At 43.6% G+C, this 19,880-nt stretch overlaps 1 long non-coding RNA gene across 1 annotated transcript in view; it reads left to right on the forward strand.

Moving 5' to 3' along the window:
• Positions 1-19,880, forward strand: part of LOC118694807 (uncharacterized) — a 106,062-nt gene that overhangs the window by 28,545 nt on the left and 57,637 nt on the right. Inside the window, exons 4-5 of the long non-coding RNA XR_008508668.1 lie at positions 17,160-17,254; positions 17,337-17,434. This is a non-coding gene — a long non-coding RNA (uncharacterized LOC118694807). The remainder of the gene's footprint in view (positions 1-17,159; positions 17,255-17,336; positions 17,435-19,880) is intronic.

Raw genomic sequence — 19,880 nt, forward strand, 5'->3', positions numbered from 1 at the left:
TTGTATGTGTTTGTAAGAGCAAGCGGATGTGTGAAGTGTTCTGGCAAAGTCAGAGACCTCATTTTCCCCTCAGTATAATGCAGCCTGATTAGATTGTTATTGACATGATGAGAACCTGCTAGGCTTGTTACATCTCTGTGGAAAGGCATCTGCCTGTTCCTTTTCTCCCTTCTGCCTGGAAGGATTGCAGAGCTGGAAATGGGAAGGACCTTTCAGATGGCAAATCCAGCTGGGAAAGAAATCTGCTGGGAAAGCACGGTGTGCCCACCAGCTGATCAGCAGTTTGACAATCTATGTGGAGCTGCAAGCCAATTAATATCACTTTGGAACTATTAGGAATTCCCTAATGGGCAAAAAAGTAAAAAAAAAAAAAAAAAAAAAGTGAAAAGAAATAACCTACAATAAACCCCTCAAAACTGCTGTATTTTGGTAGATGTTTTTCATCCTCTAGATCATTGCTAACCTGACTTACTGGCAGTGTTTGGGTGATCAGATTTCTGACATCAGATCATGTCAGAAATGTGCAGTGCTCCACGAGCTTCTACAGCTTTAACTGTTCAGGCTAAAGCAGAGAGGTGTGTGCAGAGCCCAGAGGAGGCTCTGGATGTCCAGAGGGGGCTGTGGATGTCCAGAGGAGGCTGTGGATGTCCAGAGGAGTTTGTGCATGTCCAGAGGAGTTTGTGCATGTCCAGAGGAGTTTGTGCATGTCCAGAGGGGGCTGTGGCTGCCCAGAGGGGGCTGTGGATGTCCAGAGGGGGCTGTGGCTGCCCAGAGGGGGCTGTGGCTGCCCAGAGGGGGCTGTGGATGTCCAGAGGAGTTTGTGCATGTCCAGAGGGGGCTGTGCATGTCCAGAGGAGTTTGTGCATGTCCAGAGGAGGCTGTGCATGTCCAGAGGGGGCTGTGCATGTCCAGAGGAGGCTGTGCATGTCCAGAGGGGGCTGTACAGCCCTGTACCTGCCCGAGCTGCTCCCCTGCAGTGTGTGCTGGTGGGGATCTCCACCTGATGGCTCTGGGCAGCTGAGTGTGTCTGTGCTGCTCTCTCCACTCCAGCTGCTTCCTGCTGGATTAGCTCAGGTGTTTCTACCTAGTGCTGCACAGTGACTTCTAAATAAGAGCAAGAGAGGATGTGGACTAAGTTCATTGAAACCGTTTCTCCTTCCCAAAAATGGCTCTGGTGAGCTTTGCACCTGAGATGGTCAGACAATGGCAATTCTCACATTCAGGATTTACCATTGCAGGGTGAGGACAGACTCAGTTTAATATCTGTGATGTTGCTCCCTTTGATCACAGCTGACGCAACCTCAAAATTCCTCATCCTGAAAGCTCTCTGAAGACAGATTTGTCTCCAAGAATGATTTTGGGTTCAGCAAAATTGCATGTTTCAGTGAAATGATATTTCTTTTCGCCAGCTTATTTATATTCATCATAATTGTCTCACTGTGATGCCTCCTATTCATTTGCTGGATCCACTTGTCTTGCATCTTGTTCTGACTCTGAGTGCTTTTTAGGGTAAGCCTGCCTTTTGAGAATATGCATGATTGGTACCATTGGAATAGTTTTCATGTGCTTGCAAGAAGTGCATTGCTAAGCAAAGCAAGCAGAGGAGCTGGGAGAGATGAGTGGAAAATGACTACGTGAAGAAAAGGGAAGAATTAAAATAGATGGCAAGGAGTTAATCAAATAAACAAAGGTTCATTTTTTAAAAAACCCTCTTGCTCTTTTTTTTTTTTTCTTTCTTTGAATAATCTCAATCTGATAATGATTGCACTGGCCAACCCTTGATACCTTTCTGTCTGATTACAGCTGGGTTGTAGAGGTAGTGATGAGTTACCACAACAATCTATTACTGGCAGTATTAATTAATGCCCCTCATTAAATTAAAAAGGGCAGAGATGGGAGTATTTTCAGGCTGTTCCTCACTTATAATTATTTATTTTAATTTCTTTTTTAATTTACCAGAATGTTGTTCTCCTGAAAAGGAAAGCTCTTTAGTCTTGATGTTCTCTGGGTTTTTTTCCCTTCTATAAATTCATGCTTTGAGGAGAGTTAATTTACCACACAAAGAACCTTTGAAGGTCATGTTCAGTGCCTCTAGCACTGTAGAGAGGATCTTTGAGAACAGCTGTTTGTCTGTGCAGGTATTTGTGTTGTTCTGTATTGCTCTATGAATCAGATGCCATTTACGTACCAAAAGAGTGGGCACCTTTCTGGCCACTGTGTGCAGATACCAGAGATGAAATCACTGTATATCAAAACCCAAAAAGCAGGAAGGACCTGTCACTTTGCCCAGTCCTGGCTTGCAAAGCTTTAAGGGAAGGCATTTAGATGTGGATGGAGAAGGATCCTCCAGAAAGGCTGGATCTGTGAAGGAATTACTGCTTGTGTGAGGTTTAGCAGAAATATGTTCTGCTGCACTGGCTTTGTCTGTCATTCTGCAAGAGTTGAGGGGGAATTTTAGGTGTTTCTGCATTTACTGTAGAGGATGAGTTTTCTCAAGGACACAGACCCGTAATTTGGCAGAGCTGTTCAATGATGGGGAAAAATAGTTAGCTTACACCTAATGCAGGAGTAAAAAGACCTTTAAGGGCTCTGAAAAGTTTCTCGCAGGATAAGAGCTCTTGTTCTGGAGTTGCTTGAGGCCTTTTAGTGCTGTGGAACTTCCCCTCCATGACCACAGACCCTGTAAATTGCACAGGGGAACAACATAAAAATATGGTGTTCTTCACAGGAGAAGAGCTGTTGGGAATACCCTGAGGACAGCTCCAGTCCCCTACATTTTTGGCTATTATATATAATGTGGTTAAACCAGAAAATTTTCAGATTATCTGTAAGCATGGGATGCAGACAACAGAAGGTGCCAAGTACTCCCCCACACCCTTGAAAGGTGATGTAAAGAAGAAAAAGCAGGCTAGAGTTACTTTTGGGCACTGTATGAGTAACAGAGTGGGATATAAGAACATCTAGTTTCTCTTTTAAGTCTTCTCTGAATGCACTTTCTGTCAAGTGCAGGTTTTCCTCTCCCATCAGACAACCTGCCACATGTGCTGCACATTGATGAATACCAGCTCTGCCACATGTTTCCTGGAAAACAGCACATTATGTTACTCCTCGTTGTAACTTTCCTTAAAATCAAGTACAAACTATGTTTCAGTCATCACAAATAAATAGAAAAAGCTCTGAGACTGGAATCATCTGTGTGCTGTAGAGGGGAAAGATACTCTCCCAGTGTATCCTACAGCTGCCCGTGCTCCTTTACTTTTACAACCCATATTTATTTATGAGTATGGCTGACCAGAGGAATAGTCTGGTGACATGCTTTCCTTTAATCAGTCCTTTGACTGGGATAAGTGAGTTTTAGAACTTTTTTCTAGCACTTGACTGACTCCCACCATATTAATCTGTGATTTCATTTAGATGGTCAAAGTCCCAGCACAGGCAGGCTAAGGCTGAGGGTCAGTGTGCACCTTATTTATCCAGTACACAGTGAGATCCTGGCAATATTTCTCCAACAGATCCCAAACCCTGGAACTCATAGATCTCACAGAATTTCAGAGCTGTTTCTTTCATGAGGTTTATTTGTGTGGCACTCATGTGATCCCCATTTCAGGCTTTTGTACTTGGTTACAGTTCATCTGCTCCATTCCTGCAGCTTTTTCTTGCTCCTCAGACGTGGAGTTGCCATCCAGCTTGTGGCTGTCTTCACCTGGCCCAAAGCATGTGTGAGAAGCTCCTGCCCCTGATGTGAGACCACAGCTCTGACCATCCCCTGGCAATCTGCTGTGGTGGAGCTCACAGAATGTAGCTGTGGGAAGGAGGAGGTAGATATGGAAATTGCTCCTTCATAGCTCCCATTGCTCTGGGAGCTTGCACTGCTGTTTTTCAGTCTGTGACTTGTGTGAGGGAGCACAAAGGCTGTCATTCAGTGGAGCTGGTTGGTGGTTTGGTACTGATCACCAACCACTGGGCCTTTTTCAAGTATAAAGTGCTGCAAATGCTCCATCTGCAGAAGCCATAAAGTGATTGCTGGGCTTCAATGCTCTGAAGACATTGAGTAGAGCCAGATGAGTGTAACCTGAGATCCTCACTCTGAGCCTTTGGATTCAGAACCACATTTGATCCAAGTTTACACTTGAAGTGTAGTGGAAATAGGTTTGAAGGGAATGCCACGACTCTCTTCAGACTGTGCTGGTCAGCTGCTGGCATCAGGATGTGTGGCTGAGACTTGCAGTCTTCTTGCATCAGCTCTGCTGCCTCTGAATGAGCTGAAGAAGTCCATGGAGAGCCTCTCTTGGTTCTGTTCTGAACCAGGCACTCAGAATTACAAATATTCTTGACTCTTCCTGGTGTTTCACATCAAAGCGTCACAAGGTGCAGATATGACAGCTGGCAGTCTGCTGGTGGGGGGAAGAATCCCACTTCTGCTTGGCATTTTGTTGGATGTAGGAGCAGTTGTGTGCTTGTAGTCTCAGTAGCTTTACTATTGATTTTAGCAACAAAAATAAAATATCTACAGGAGCACACAAGATTTACAGCAACTCAGAAGCTGAAACAACTGTTTTGTTTCTTAGTAGTGGTAGAGAGTGGGGCAATACCTGGAAAAGAAGTCATTAGAGCTTATTTCCTTTGGGAAATACATTCTTCTGCCTCAGAAATGTCTGTGTTTCCAACTGCTTTTCTGTCTGTTAAATAGTGTGGGCGTATGATTTGAGTCCTGAGACATAAGGGATGTAAGCATGTACCTGAAATTAGGCATGTGTGTGCTTTCTGCTGAGTAAGTGTGTCCTAGTCAGGTATTTAAATTTTAAATGCACTGGGGCCCTCACTCATAAAGTAAGCAAATTTCAGCCTAGACAGCAGTGGGAGGAATAAACATTGAGCTCAAAACAAACTGTTATCAAAGTAGCTCTTCAGACTATGTAGAATTACACTTTAAGATGGGCAGAGCATCTTTAAAGCCCTTTTGCAGTAGCTAAGAGCTTACACATTAGCTTTCATGAGAGGCATTAGAGATGTCTGTGAATATTATATAAACACCAGCCTGTTTGCAACAGTTTATAAACTTAAATATTTTATAAGAAAATACTGAACATTTAACTTGCCTTGTATTTTTTATACAGCAATAAAAACACCATTTTTATCAAAAGTTGCTGGGAAGCCTGACTAATAATGTAACACTTCATTTTAAACTAGGAGGAAAGTTCACTGGTCTAGAATTAATAAGGTGTATAATCTGTACAGGAATTTTTACAGTACAGGGGGAAGCAGCTAACTTTGGCTTTGCTTCTGCATAAAGATGCATGTAATTTGTGAGAATGTGCTCTGATGCATCTTTATGTCTCTGTGGCTAAAGAGGCTTCTGTGGTTTGCAGCTGGACATTGCTTGGAAAAGGAAAATACCACGTCCTCACATGAGACAGATGCATGGATCTGGATGTCTTTGCTAAGTGACCTCCTGTAGAGACAGGAAATAGCAAGTTTTAGACCTGAGCATCTTCTCCCAGCATTTTCTCCCAGTTATAAGTGTCAATGGGAGCTGCATTCCCAAAATGGAAAAGTGTAAAGCAATGAGGGAGCAAGGTTTGGGACATAACCCTTGTTTTCCACAATTTGCCTTAACATTTCCAGCAGGAAGGCAACAGCTTTGCCCCCTCCAAACAGAGCAGTTCTGTACTGCAAGTGAAGCACCATGCAGGCTTCTGGGGACTTTAAATACAGTCTGCCAGGCACTCCTGAGTTTCACAGCTATCAGGCTTAAGCAGCAGCTGAATGCAAGTTTGAAAATCATAGCTCAAAGGAATACTTAAGAGGAGGAAAAGCTTCAACTTCTAATTCCTTTTAAATCCGTATTTTGTTGTAAGCTCAGTTTTAATTTTTTTATGTGTTTGCTGATTATTGCCATTGCTCTGATTTTACTGATTGATTTGGTAATTTTCATTGTTTTTATTGCCCAAATATCTTTATCAAGCTTGACCTTTCATGCAAACATTCACTTGGCTTTCAGTAGAAATTCAGCTTCTAATTTTGTAGGTATTTAAGTGGTTGCTTCTTTTCTATACTCTGTACTAACAGTTGCCCCAAGGGTGTTGTTCCCTTGACATCTATTCCTCAAGAAAACTCCTTCTCCAGGAAGTGCTATAGGCCAAGCTGGGATGACACAGTAGTAGAAATTCTTGGTCCTCTCTAATTGCCACTATTGATGAAGGGAATATGTGTAACAGCAGGAGAAAACTCTCCATGATTCTTAAATTCTTATCCTTTGTTTTCTCCAGAACACAGCAACCCATCTAGGATGTAATTCCATCTGCAAGCCTGAATGCATATTTTTTACTCTAAAATTTGCATAGCACTTGGTCAGTTAGAGCTGAAGAATAAACAGCATCTGAGATTTTGAATTATTTAGGAAAGTACCTTTACTCATGGAGTGATAAGACTGTCCCTAAATGACCCACCAGAACTAGGTGTGAAAGAATTAACTTATTGTCTCTTAAAAGGAGACCAAAGCATTAACTGCAAGGTTCCAGAGTTACAGGGTATTTGTACCTCTTAATTCTTCCAGGAATCATGGAACTGGCTTTGCTTAATGGAAGATCATGTGTGTTGAAAGGGAAATTCCTTTCAGATCTACACAGACTTCAGGTCAAAAATTTGTACTGGCCAAAATTGTTATTCCAGTTGACTAAGGTAGGCTGAAAAATGGTGGCCAGGAAAATGCATGCTCTGGAATAAATGATAGTGTTGATGTGGCCAGATGTCACACATATGTATGTCAGGATTCATTCCTACAGTTATTTCCACTTTCCATTGGCATAAACATTGTAGAAAATAAGGTTAGCACTTGTGCCATCTACAGAGCAAATGCCAGTGCCAGCCAGAGCTGTGCAATGTTTTGTGTGTTTTTCCTATAGCTTGAACAGGAGTGTGGCTTCCTTAGAGCATGGAAATGTTGGAAGATCTATAACCAGGCTTGTCTCCACAGCTTGAAGTGTTCTGCAGGCAGTTCTTTTCTATAATTGTGTATCTGTGTTTTTATTTGGAATATTTCAGCAAGCCATCCAGTCTCCTTTGTTTAATGATTACATCAAGCCACCTTTAAGCTGTGAGGATGCAGTGGGTGAGAGATGGTCCTTCATCCCTACAAGTCTTCTTATTTTTTAACAAGGTTTATGAGCTCCATTTGAGTCGTTGGAAGCTGAGGCACTGGATGACTTGGCCAAGGTCATACAGGAAATTTGGGATGGAGAACCAAACATATGATTGCTGCTGGTTTCCAAGCCAGTGCTCAAACCACTGGGCATCCTTCTTAATTTCCAGTCTTTTCTGGCATTGCTACCAACTTTCTGGTCCAATTCCTCAACCACGTTGTGCCTCTCCTTCACTCCTGTTGCGCGTAAATCCAACCTCACAAGGTAACATATCGAAGCAATCAATAGGTACCCAGCAATTTCCTCGGCCAGTTTCACTTTTTCGCTTCATGACTTGCCCACCAACAAGTTTATTTCTTGCTTGGAGCATTTCACTGAACTATTTCTATTCAAAAGTATCTGTTAGCACTTTGCTAAGCCTCAGACTGAACATCTTTGATCCACCCATTTCAAGATTAGATGGATGACAGAACCCAAACTCTAGCTCCAAAAACATCCATGTTTTGGAGGTATATTCAAAGCCCAAGCTTGGATTTGGCTCTCAGTGTGGTTACTTTGATCTGTCTTCAGATCTGGATGCCTTGTCCTGTGACATCTCTGTTCCTAGCACAGAATCTCGTGTTCCTATCTGTGTGAGAGCTCTGAGACACGACGGGTGCTCCGTGCACCCCGTGTGGGAAACGGCGCCCATGGATCCTCTCAAATTCCATTCAGGTTGTGTTTGTGTGCAGTGGGGTTTTCTCATACTTGCTGTTTTGTTACTCACCTGGAGGCACAGGGAATTTGGCCCTTTGACAGAAGCAAAAGTGCAAGAAATGCGACTGTTGCGTGGCGTTCTCAATGCGCTCTCCCTCTTGCCTGTTTTCCATGCAGCTGCTTCCCCCTTCCTAGAAATCACATCCCACTGCTCCTCCCCCTTTATCTCCTGTCTCCACACGATGAGAACGTGGTCTGGTTTTTTTCCCCCATGGATGGGAAAGCCAGGGCAAGCTTGGTACTGTGGTCTTTTGCACTAACAGAATTTCGGTGCAATTCACTCTTTCCAGGGAATTACTCTAGATTTATTCACCACAAAGCATCCAACCATAACAACTCAGTAATTTTAAGGCCTAAGGAAAAAATGTAACAAGATGTTCAAAAATTTTGGTTTGGGATAATTGGGAGTTGTTTATATCCTTGTGCTGCTGATTATGTTGTCATATACCACCATTACTGGTGTCCTCAGGAACAGGATTATCTTTGCTTGGAAACAAAACCTCCATTTTAACCACTTAAATGCTGGTTAATGTAGCTGATAAACAGGAAGAAAAATACACCCATGCTGTTACTGGATATATGAGACACTCAAAAATCATAGTGATGAGGGTTGAATAAACAGATAGATGGACAAGTGAAACATAATCACTGTAATTTTTCTGATAAAATTACCAGGGCACCACAATTTATCTTTAGAGTATTTAGGGCAGGGTCTCCCACTGCTCGGTAGAATCAGTTCTTGCTCTTCCTTGGTTTGAAAATAATTTTCTGTGCATTCAGATCATACCAAGTTTTCCAAGCTGTATCTTCCTGGGGTTTTGTACCCTCCAATTATTTCTGCATGCATCTGGAATTCACATCTCTGGGTCATGGTTATTCCCCTGGCTCACTGGAATGCCAGCGTTACCCATGAAGTCCAATGAATAACTCTAGTAATGGAAATGTGTTGTAGGAGGTATGGGGCTTGTCAGTCCTGCTTCTCCTCAGCTTTCCTGGGACAGCTGGAACTGGTATTTCCTACTATTCCACTGGAAAGAATTGTACTGAATAGACTGGGGATAAATATTCTTTGCAGTACTTTTGAGAGTTTAAATATAAATTACATTTGCAGTCATGAGAGTTTTTAGATTCCCAGAGTGGCATATGTAAGCTTTCTTGTGTTTTTTAAAAAATTATTATTTTGTTGGGTGTTTTCTATTTGTGTGCTTTAGGTGCTATCAATAATGTGTACAGTAAATTCTAAAGTTTTGTACCAATTTTCAGCAAATATGAGGTTTTCAGCAGTCACTTTCCTCTGATTTTATGTGATCTGGGACCTGGAATGCAGCAACCTAGATGTACTTTGTCAAGAGGAAAGCATTGTCTGCACCCAGAGTTTTCATAACATCTAATTTAAAATGCATCTAGGATTTTTTGAGGAAAAAAAAGTCTCAGAGACTGTAGTGAGGAAAATGAGCCATTTCCTTAGCTTGAACCTGCATGAATTAGTGGTAAAGTGTTGATCTCTAAACTTGCAGTTTCTGAACCATAAAATCTGTTTATTTCACCCTATAAAAGAACATTTTAACTTATATGGCTATTTAAGTTTAAAAGCTATTAGAGAAGTGGGTGGGGAGAGGCAAAGAAGCAGCTTGAATCAGTAATTCAAGCTTGCAATACAATCTTCATCTGCTGCATAGCTTGCATAGAAATCCCCTTCAATGTGGATTTTCTGTGCTTGTAGCAGTCCCACCATACAGGAAATATACAGTATACATTTCCAACATTATCCATAATTGTAGTAAAGCTTATAAAGCAATCCATTCCTTGTGTGTTCCTGGTGATCTGCAATAACTGGATATTCTCAAGTATACATTTAAAGGAGAGAAAAACATAGCAAGAGCTGGCAGAAGTCATCTGCAGTGATTTTCCAAAGGGAGTTTGGGGAAGGAATTATTAACCTGCTCCCATGCAGAAACAGCAGTGGCTTTGATTGAAAACCTCCATACCTGTGCTTTCTTTTGTATCTGAATTCCAGGGAGGTTTTATTTCCCTATAGACTGAAAATGCTGGGGCTAAAACCGTGTGGATGCAGCACCTCCTCGGTTGGGCAGGACAAGGTCTCAGCACCTGGGGAGAGATGGGACTGACGAGGAGGGGCTGCTCCTGCTGTAGGCAAGGCAGGGATGCAGGGAGCCTGGATCCTGCACCATCCTGCTACCCTGAGCCTTGGAGAATCCTGAAGAAAGCAGAGAGGGGTTTGTGCTGATTGGAATGCAAGGTGAGTGTTTGTCCTTTGTCCCAGGGAGGGAAGGCTTTGCACAGCCTCTGATGCTCATTCACAAGCACACAGAGCAGCCCTGCTACAGCAGTCACCTTCAGTAAAAGGGAAGAGAGGTTTTGATTCTCTCCCTGCAAATTTGGTAGCAAATTGTCAATGCTTTTGCTCGAGCTGTGCAGGCCTTTTCCATCCAGCTATCCCTGAACTTGCAGTACCTTTCCAAAAATAGTTCAAAGCGTTAACCGTGAGTTCCCTGAACTGTGATCCTACCACTTCTGTATTATTTGGTTCACCATTCCTTTGAAAGTATTCATCCTTCCCCTCATAAAACTTAAATCAGCTTGTTCTTTGGTCCAAGAGTTGACATCATTATGATGCTACATCCTATGTAATGGTGTGAGAGCTGGAAAAGCATTCACAGCAAAACCACGCGGTGAATTGAATTTGCAGCCCTCAGCCCTTGCAGTCTGGGCTCCCTCCTGCCCTTCTCATTTACTTGTACTTTTAAAACCTGTGCAGGTCCTTGGAAATACCCCACGATAACAGCAGCACAGTCCTGATTATTTATCAAGGGTCTTTTTAATGTTCCCACTTTTCTTTCCATGACCCCACTTGTTTTACAATGTTTGGGAGAGCAAAAGTGATTGTTTTACCAAATTAAACTAGATTTCTTGCCAGGAACAGTGGATAGAATCTTGTTGACAGATTTGGAAAAGATTATTCTTTCAGTACCTTTTGAATTATTTTTTCAAGTGTGTCTGCCATGCACTGTTTCCAAAATCAGCCCACATTTAACTGTTTAATATTATACGGCGACAGGGACAAATTAGCACCTTTCATTTTCCTATCAAAATTAACACATCCCAAGAAGACATTTCAAGAGCTACACATCTCTTATTTAGAAATAAATGTAGGAATCTACTTAAATGTGTTCACCTCAAAAGCTAGCACAAATAAATTTTGAGGGATTTGTTATTGATTTCAAACACCTCAGAATTTTGTCTGTTTTCATAGAATCATAGAAAGCCTTTGGTTGGAATGGACCTTAAAGTTCATCCAGTTCCAACCCCCTGCCATTTTGCTTGCATGTGTTTGGAGCTACCTTTTTCTCTCCTGTTTTTCATATGATGATTTTTTTCTTTTTGGTGGAAAGCCCTTTTTAGAGTCTGAAACACATCTCATGCCTTTGCTCGAGGGCTTCCTCACAGGCATGAGGTGATGTTTTGTTTTGTTTTTTCCTCCTTTTTTTCATGCCTAACTTGCCCTCTGGGTTTGTTTGTTCTTCCCTCCTCCTCTGGAGCATCTGGAATGGGCCACAGCTGACACTGGGCTGATGGGCAGGGTGCAGAGATGCTTCTGGTGATAGAAGGAAGCTCCTGCAGCTCCTGGCTGGTGTGTATTGCCCCTGGTCACATTGGCAGGGATTGCTGCCATTTGCTTTATTGCTGTGCCTCTCTCCAGCAAAGGACACAGCTCCCACCCCAGGCACTGCTGGTATTCAAGGCTTTTTGTCTTTTGTGTTAAAAGTCTGAAGTTTGTTATAAAGTATTAGATCTTCCTGGGTGGCTTGTGTTTAGGTGGATGTTGGAGTTCTGACTTTAGCACCAAGATTTAGCAGGGGGAAAATGAAGTAGACGGTGTTTTGTGTGGTGTTGGGGGATGTGGTGCTAAAAATAAAGGAAATACACAATATTAAAGTGTTCAGGAAATGTTTAGATGCATACTCCAGGACATGATTTAGTGGTGGACCTGACAGTGCTTGGTTAATGGTTGCACTCCATGATCTTGGAGGTCTTTTCCAACCTTTATAATTCCACAGGGCTGATTAAGCTGTCATGGGAAGTGACTCTGTAGATCATTTGTGCTCACTGAAGCTGCTATGCACTGTAGGTACAGATTCATATTCTTTCTGCCACTTTTGGTCCGTGCAGATACCTTGGGTTAACAGAACAGAGCACACGAATCCAAGTCAATATGTCTGTGTATTTCACTTTTCTGTTTGAGAATATTAAGGCCAGATTCTCATTTATACTAAGCCCACTAGCAATATTCTGGCAACAGAAAGACGCCTTAGCAGGAATGTAAATTAAAGCCTCTTTATACTTTTAATAGTGTTTGTAGTTTCACTTGGCTGTGGTACAGGAATGACACATGTCTATTCAAATGGCATTTGCCATCCTGTTGATGGTTGCTGATATTCTTTGTGCTTCTACCCCCTAACTAACTAGACCATGAGTCTGCTGCAGTCAGAGCTTTCCAATTTCCTTAAAAGGTGCTTTTTTTTCCTTGAAACATCTAAACCAGGATTTAAGATTAAAGCAATTTTTCTGTCCTTCCTTCACTATATGATGACCCTGTTTATGCCTTCATGAATTTCTACTAAATGTCCATTTCTGCAGTGGCCATGTCTGTTGCTTAAATTGAGGAGAGGGTTCTTCATCTCACTATGCCTTGTACGATGCCAAACACATCTTTATTTGCTGGATTAAGAAAAATAAAACCTATATTAGAATAAAACCTGTATTTTCATCTATTGGAGCAAGAACCTCAAGTATTTTACATTAAATCATCCCAGCTTATACATGCTCAGGTCCATTTTCATTTCCGTGCCTTTATATCCTGTCTACAAGTACCTCAACTTTCAAGTGGAAAATCATCCTCCAAAAAGCCCAAGAGTTTAAGGAACAAAGTGAGACCTTAAGTACAAGGCTTGTAGAGAAGCTACATGTGAGCCATACAGACTTAGGAAAAAATGTCAATATCAGCATCTACTTAATATATTTCAGTAAAATACTGCTTTTGCAATGTCTGAAAACACAATGTAAGTATTTTATTAGATCTACAACTGTAGATCTGACTGTAAGGTCTTGTGCTAAATGACCACACATTCAACAATGCTGGCTCCAGAGAGCTTTGGAAAAAAGCCTCTAACACAAATCCAAAATTAGTCTTTGCTTGTTTGAATGTTTGCTTTTTTTAAAATAATTTTTTAAGGGATCACTGAAACACCCATTGCCTTGAGATTGGCATAGAAAAGAATTATAATGCTTTTCTCTCTCATGGAAATCTGGACCTCTCCAGTGATTTAAGTTTCCCATTCCTTCCTTTTAACTTCATAAGGACTTAGTCCAAAACTTGTCTGCAGCCTGACTACTGACTTGTCAGAGTCTCAGTCCCTATTGATATTACATGGAGAAAATTGTGCACAAAGTAAATAGAAAGGAAAGATATGTCTCCATCAAACTAAAATACAGTATTTAGAGCTGCTAAGGAGTCAGATCATAGAATAATTTATGTTGGTGAGAAAGCTTAAGGGTCTCAGTGCACATAAATTGGCTCAAGGCTTAAGAAACACAAATATTTATAAGATTCTCTAATTTAGTAAATGGATTCTTAAAAACTAAGAGCTGAGTAGCCTCCCCATGTATATAAAACATGTGACAGCACTATGCAGACCTCCACAGATCGTAAGACGTAGTGCAAAGCATTTCTGCAGAAAGCTCTTATCTCCTTGATGATCTTAAGTCCTCCCCAAATCTTCCCTGGGATGTTGTGAGTCTTTGCCCCACAATGCTTTCTATCCAGACAAGCTGTTCCCTCCGTTTCTCCTTCACCTGAAAGTATATTTTTCTGCATTTCTAGATTAAATTTTCTTCTTATGTTGATGGGTGATTGGAGGAATTTTCTGAGTGACAGCTAAGATAAAGATGCCCCTTTCTTGGAGCAGCTTGCACGAGGAGCACTGTACAGCTGAACAGGAGTGCTAGAATTTAATGTCTGGTCGTGTCACCAAGGCTCAGCTGTCACCAGTTTTTCATTTATCACGCTGCATTGCTATTTTCTGAAGGATAAAATATTCCAAACCCAAACAAAGTCATCATTTAAGGAGCAAGAAGGCCTCTTGCTCCTTAAATGATGACTTTGTTTGGGTTTGGAATATTTTGGAGTGTCTGTGTGGAGTCTCTCTGGAGGTGGAGGCTTCTCCCAGCCCTCATTACTCGGTGCTGGCTGGCAGGGCAGGGGCTGCTGGGCTGGAGTGCTGACAGGGAGGTGATGGAGTGTCTGCTGGAGCCGTGGCTGAGGGTCAGTGCCCGAAATGCGAGAACAAAACAGGCCCGGGTGCTAATGGCTGTCAGGTGTGCGCCAGGGCAGCGCAGGGGAGTGAGCACAGGGGAGTGAGCACAGGGAGTGAGCCCAGGAGAGTGAGCACAGGGGAATGAGCACAGGGAGTGAGCACAGGGGAATGAGCACAGGGAATGAGCACAGGGGAGTGAGCACAGGGGAGTGAGCACAGGAGTGAGCACAGGGGAGTGAGCACAGGAGTGAGCACAGGGGAATGAGCACAGGAGTGAGCACAGGAGTGAGCACAGGGGAGTGAGCACAGGAGTGAGCACAGGGGAGTGAGCACAGGAGTGAGCACAGGGGAGTGAGCACAGGGGAGTGAGCACAGGGAGTGAGCACAGGGAGTGGAGCACAGGGGAGGTGAGCACAGGGGAGTGAGCACAGGGAGTGAGCACAGGGGAGTGAGCACAGGGAGTGAGCACAGGAGTGAGCACAGGGAGTGAGCACAGGGGAGTGAGCACAGGAGTTGAGCACAGGGAATGAGCACAGGGGAGTGAGCACAGGGGAATGAGCACAGGGGAATGAGCACAGGGGAGTGAGCACAGGGGAGTGAGCACAGGGGAGTGAGCACAGGAGTGAGCACAGGGGAATGAGCACAGGTAGTGAGCACAGGGGAGTGAGCACAGGAGTGAGCACAGGGGAGTGAGCACAGGGGAGTGAGCACAGGGAGTGAGCACAAGGGGAATGAGCACAGGGAGTGAGCACTAGGGGAGTGAGCACAGGGGAGTGAGCACAGGGGAATGAGCACAGGGGTGAGCACAGGAGTGAGCACAGGGAGTGAGCACAAGGGAGTGAGCACAGGGGAATGAGCACAGGGGAGTGAGCACAGGGGAGTGAGCACAGGGGTATGAGCACAGGAGTGAGCACAGGGGAATGAGCACAGGAGTGAGCACAGGGGAATGAGCACAGGAGTGAGCACAGGAGTGAGCACAGGGGAGTGAGCACAGGGGAGTGAGCACAGGGGAGTGAGCACAGGAGTGAGCACAGGGGAGTGAGCACAGGGGAATGAGCACAGGAGTGAGCACAGGGGAGTGAGCACAGGAGTGAGCACAGGGGAGTGAGCACAGGAGTGAGCACAGGAGTGAGCACAGGGGAATGAGCACAGGAGTGAGCACAGGAGTGAGCACAGGGGAGTGAGCACAGGAGTGAGTACAAGGGAGTGAGCACAGGGGAGTGAGCACAGGAGTGAGCACAGGGGAATGAGCACAGGGCTCCCCTTGCCAAGGGAAACACAGCTGGGGCCTCGTGTGAATAAACAAGGGCTGAGGGAGCGTTTCCTCACGCTGGTTGTGCATGGAGCCCATGCACACGTGTCCTGTCGCTTGCACGCACGGCTCCTCCAGGGCAGAGCTCCCAGTGCTGTTCCCATTTCCCAGCCAAGGGACAAAGCCCTCTCCTTGCAGGGGCTGCTAAATCCCCTGGAACACCTTTTTCCTCTGCTTCCTTGCCCATGCAGGTGTGTGGAAACCCAGGGCACTGGGAATGTTTCTCTGTTTGCTCTGGGGTGCCCTGACCCCCAGGGCAGCACTGACTTTGACCCTCATTCATGGAGAAAGTTTCCCAGACTTCAAGATAGACTGGAATCCACAGAAGTGTGAAATAGATTCTAGAGAGCAGTGTAGGTGTAGCACTTGGTGAGAAATTGAGGTTTTGGGATTTTTAGTGTGTTGTGGATGGAAGCAAGATGGAGGGCACAGGGTGTGGTCCTGGGTTTCTTCTTGATTTTTCTTCTTCCTTCTTCTTCCTTCTTCTTCATGGGTTTGGGTGGCATTTTGTAATTGGGCAGAAAAATCTGCATTGTGGGCTCTGTGGGACCAGTTTTTGGGTTAAAAGGGAAAATAATCTAGGTGTCAGTTCTTAATTGGATAGTTTAGTCTTAAAAGCCCTTGTACCAAGAGATTGTTGGCCATTTTGTGCCTTCTAATGAAAAGCTGCTGAACTCACAGCAGTGAGACTGTTTTACTGATAAGAAACAATGAACACCTGAGTGTGAATATGAACCACTGTCTCAAGTGCCTTCAGTCCAGACCCAGAGAAACCCAGGACTGGTACCCCCACACCTGTGTTCACCTTGTAGGGTGTCACCTTCCTTACCTCAGAAATCATCCTCCTGATCTCCCCTTTCAGCCATCACCTCTCCTTTTCTATTCCCAGCCCTCACTGATACACACCAAGATCACATTTCTGCTTTGGCCTGGGTTGTGTTTTCCAGGCCAATATATTATGCCACTTTCACACTCCCCTCCCTGCCCCATCTGGCTTCCATCCTACCCCCATAAAGATTATTAATATCGCCTGTTTCCAAGCGATTTATTAGCAGGGGCCTAACTGGTGCCATTTCCCATTTTAGTAGAGCACTGAAAATAATCCTGAGGAGTGTGCCCAGCTATAAAAATGTACTTATACTGTCATATTTGCAGTTTCAAACATGCACCACTTGATAGTCTCAAAAGTGCTGTTTAATTGGGGTTTATGGGTTCTAATTAATTATACTATATAAAAAAATTACTTGTCCCATTACAGCTCTCTGTGGTTTACTCTGAAGAGCAATGTAATTTAGAGATAAATTGTCCTTCTCTATCCCCCTGCTCCCCCTCTTCCCAGCAAGTTCCAGAACTGTTTAATTCTCCTCTAACCCAGGAATGAAGCTGAGAAAAAGCTACATTTTGATCAAGGGACACAACTTTCCCCCATACCCATAAACAGCTTTAAATGTGACTCAAAATGGTTCCACGTTCTTTCTGCTGAATCAGACTGGTGAAATTATGAATAATCCTGGGGCTTTGCACAGCTCAGGTCTGGAGGGGCTGCGATTTTGCAAATATTTTGAGCGTGATGGCTGCTTTGTGCACTGTGGATTATTTCCTCCGATTTTACAGAGGTACCGGTGAAGGAAGGTGAGAATGAGCTCAGGATTTTTGGCTGGATGAAGGTGTACGTTGAGATTTCTCTCCATGAACCTGTGGGAAAACAGGTAAAGGATCTGCCTGCATTTGTGGCATTTTGGTGTGACAAGCAGCAGAGGAAATATCTCAACATTCTGTTCTCTCTTGCAGAATCACGAAACCTGGATTACTCGAACAAATTTTGGGGCAGTCTTCTGACTCTTAAATGCTTCCTGGAAAGACTTTGTGAAAAATGAGCAGCCAAGCAGGTACACTTGTGGTTGTTTGAAATATACTATTAAATTACATCCCTCACTGTAATGAATTTGGTCTCATGAGGCAAAACATGAAATATAGTAGAGCTGAAGTGGAAAAGATTGTATCCTATGGCAAGAGGGGATGGCTTTACACTGAAAGAGAGCAAGTTTAGATTGGATATTAGGAACAAATTCTTCACTCTGAGGGTGATGAGGCCCTGGCACAGGGTGCCCAGAGAATCTGTGGCTGTCGCTGGATCCCTGGAAGTGTCCAAGGCCAGGCTGGACAGGGCTTGGAGCAGCCTGGGACAGTGGAAGGTGGCAGGGGCTTGAAATGAGATGATCTTTCAGGTCCCTTCCACCCCAAACCATTCTGTGATTCTATTACTTTATCTGGAAGTCAGGGAGTGAGAATGTTAATTAATGAAAAAAGACAGGGCAAAGAAACCTCTTTAATTTAACTTATACAGGGAAATTCTACTTATTTTAAAAATTTCATGTCATTCAAACTTTTGTGTGTGGCAGATACCTCCAAAACTATGCCCCCAGGCCTAGGAAGGCAACTTGGTGGCCTCTCCACATCCTGCTGTTATTCTCAGTACTAAAAGGTTATGATTCCTAATGTCACTGCACAAATGAACATTCACTGGATCAAAAAAGTTTGTTAGTCATGCTTCACTAATTTGCTTATTTTATAAATTTAATAACCAGCATGTCAGTTGCTGGAAACTTGGATCATCCTGGGTGTCCGGATCAGTCTGCTTCATGTGCTGGAGCACAAGCTGTGAGAACTGCCAAATAAAGGAAAAAAAAAAAAAAAGAAAAAAGAAACACTACAGTCACACACATTACTCATCAATCTGAAAAGTAACAAGATTTGTACTAAGAATTGTTTTTATTAAAGTACTCCTTTTGTGCAGTAAAATTAGTTAAGGGAATTTTAGTGCATATATCTAGTTGGTTACATTAAGACTAACTACAACCTGCAATGTTTTATGGAATGAGCTAAAACAGAACCCAAATCTGAAAAAACTTGAAAATCTCTGGGCAGTGTTTGGATAAGTCCAAACAAACCTGAATATCTTGGTGTTTGTACAGTGTTTATGTTTGCTTTTACATGGCTTTTACTGCCACAGAAAGCCATTTATGGAGAGGAAACAATGTGAAACCTGCTCTTCTCATGTGATTTTCATCATCCAGAGATTTAAATAAGTGGGATCTGCTCTTTTCGTGCTATTCTGTCCCCATAAATTACTCCTGGAGGCATTAAAAGGGCTTGTGAAAAACACAGTAATAAATAGCCAGAGGACAAATACAAATGTTGCAAACTGCTCATGCTGCTGTGGCAGCAGCTCTGCTGCGAATTTATTGAGCAAAACTGATGAGGGATCTCCATACCTGTGTCAGCTCTGCTCTGTGTGGAGCCTCATTTTACACCGCTAAAACCGATGCTAAAAATCCCCTTTTTTATGGGATGACTTTTACAACAGTATTGTGATTGCTCAGGGGCTGACTGGGTTACTCTGGTTATTCCAGAGGAGCAGAAGGGTTAAGGAAAATGAAGAGAGAAAGGAAATGTCAGCTGCAAAAGGATTTTGTAGCCCATGCCACCTGCAGCAGCTCCCGGCCCTGGGTGGAGCGTGGCTCTGGGCAGGGACAGCGGGGTTGTGTAACAGAGGAGAGCTCTGCCAGGTCCTTTCTCCTGACACATCCCAGACCACAAGTATGGCCCTAGATCTGAGGGAGAGGAGCAGCAGGGGCACGTGTGAGTCATGGCCCTCATGACAGGGGAATTCCTCGCTGGCTGCTGGCAGCGGCCGCGCTGAGCGGTTTCCAGTGCCCGAGCATTACGGAAAGAGCCCTGCTCAGCTGAGTGCTGAGCTCTGACTGCTCACCTCCCTTCAAAATAGAAGATCCTGACATAGGGGTTTTTGGTTTCTTTTGGTTTTTTTTTATTTTTTTTTATTATTATTATTGTACAGTTCTCATGACTGTTCCTTTGAGAACTGGGAGAAGCCCAGGTTCACACAAGCCCCAGCGCATCCTTCAGAGGTGGCTGAGTCAAATTGCCTGTCTTATCCCCTTGATAAGAAAACAATGAGCAAAATATTAATCAGTGAAACTGCCAGGCTAACTTTCTGTGGCATTTAATTAACCCAAACCCCAGGTTCATCTCTTAAATGAACGCCAAGGTTCATCCCCTTGATCTAGCCACGAGTGTGTGCTCTGTGCTGGGAGCTGAGGTGGGCCAGCTCTGCCCTCAGTCCGTTGCTGGATGGCAACTCAGACCTGCTGCTCCTTCTTACACAAGTTGGTGGTGGATCCTTTAGGTTAAAAATGCTCAGATTTGGGTCTTTTTTTCATGAGTCTATGAAATGAGACAGACCTGTGTGTGTGTCTGTCTAAATGGGACTCTCTGTTCTAAATGGGAGAGACAGTAAAAGTACCTGGAAAATGA

This window comes from Molothrus ater, chromosome 17 (assembly GCF_012460135.2).
Source record: "Molothrus ater isolate BHLD 08-10-18 breed brown headed cowbird chromosome 17, BPBGC_Mater_1.1, whole genome shotgun sequence".
In the NCBI taxonomy this organism is placed as follows: Eukaryota; Metazoa; Chordata; class Aves; order Passeriformes; family Icteridae; genus Molothrus; species Molothrus ater.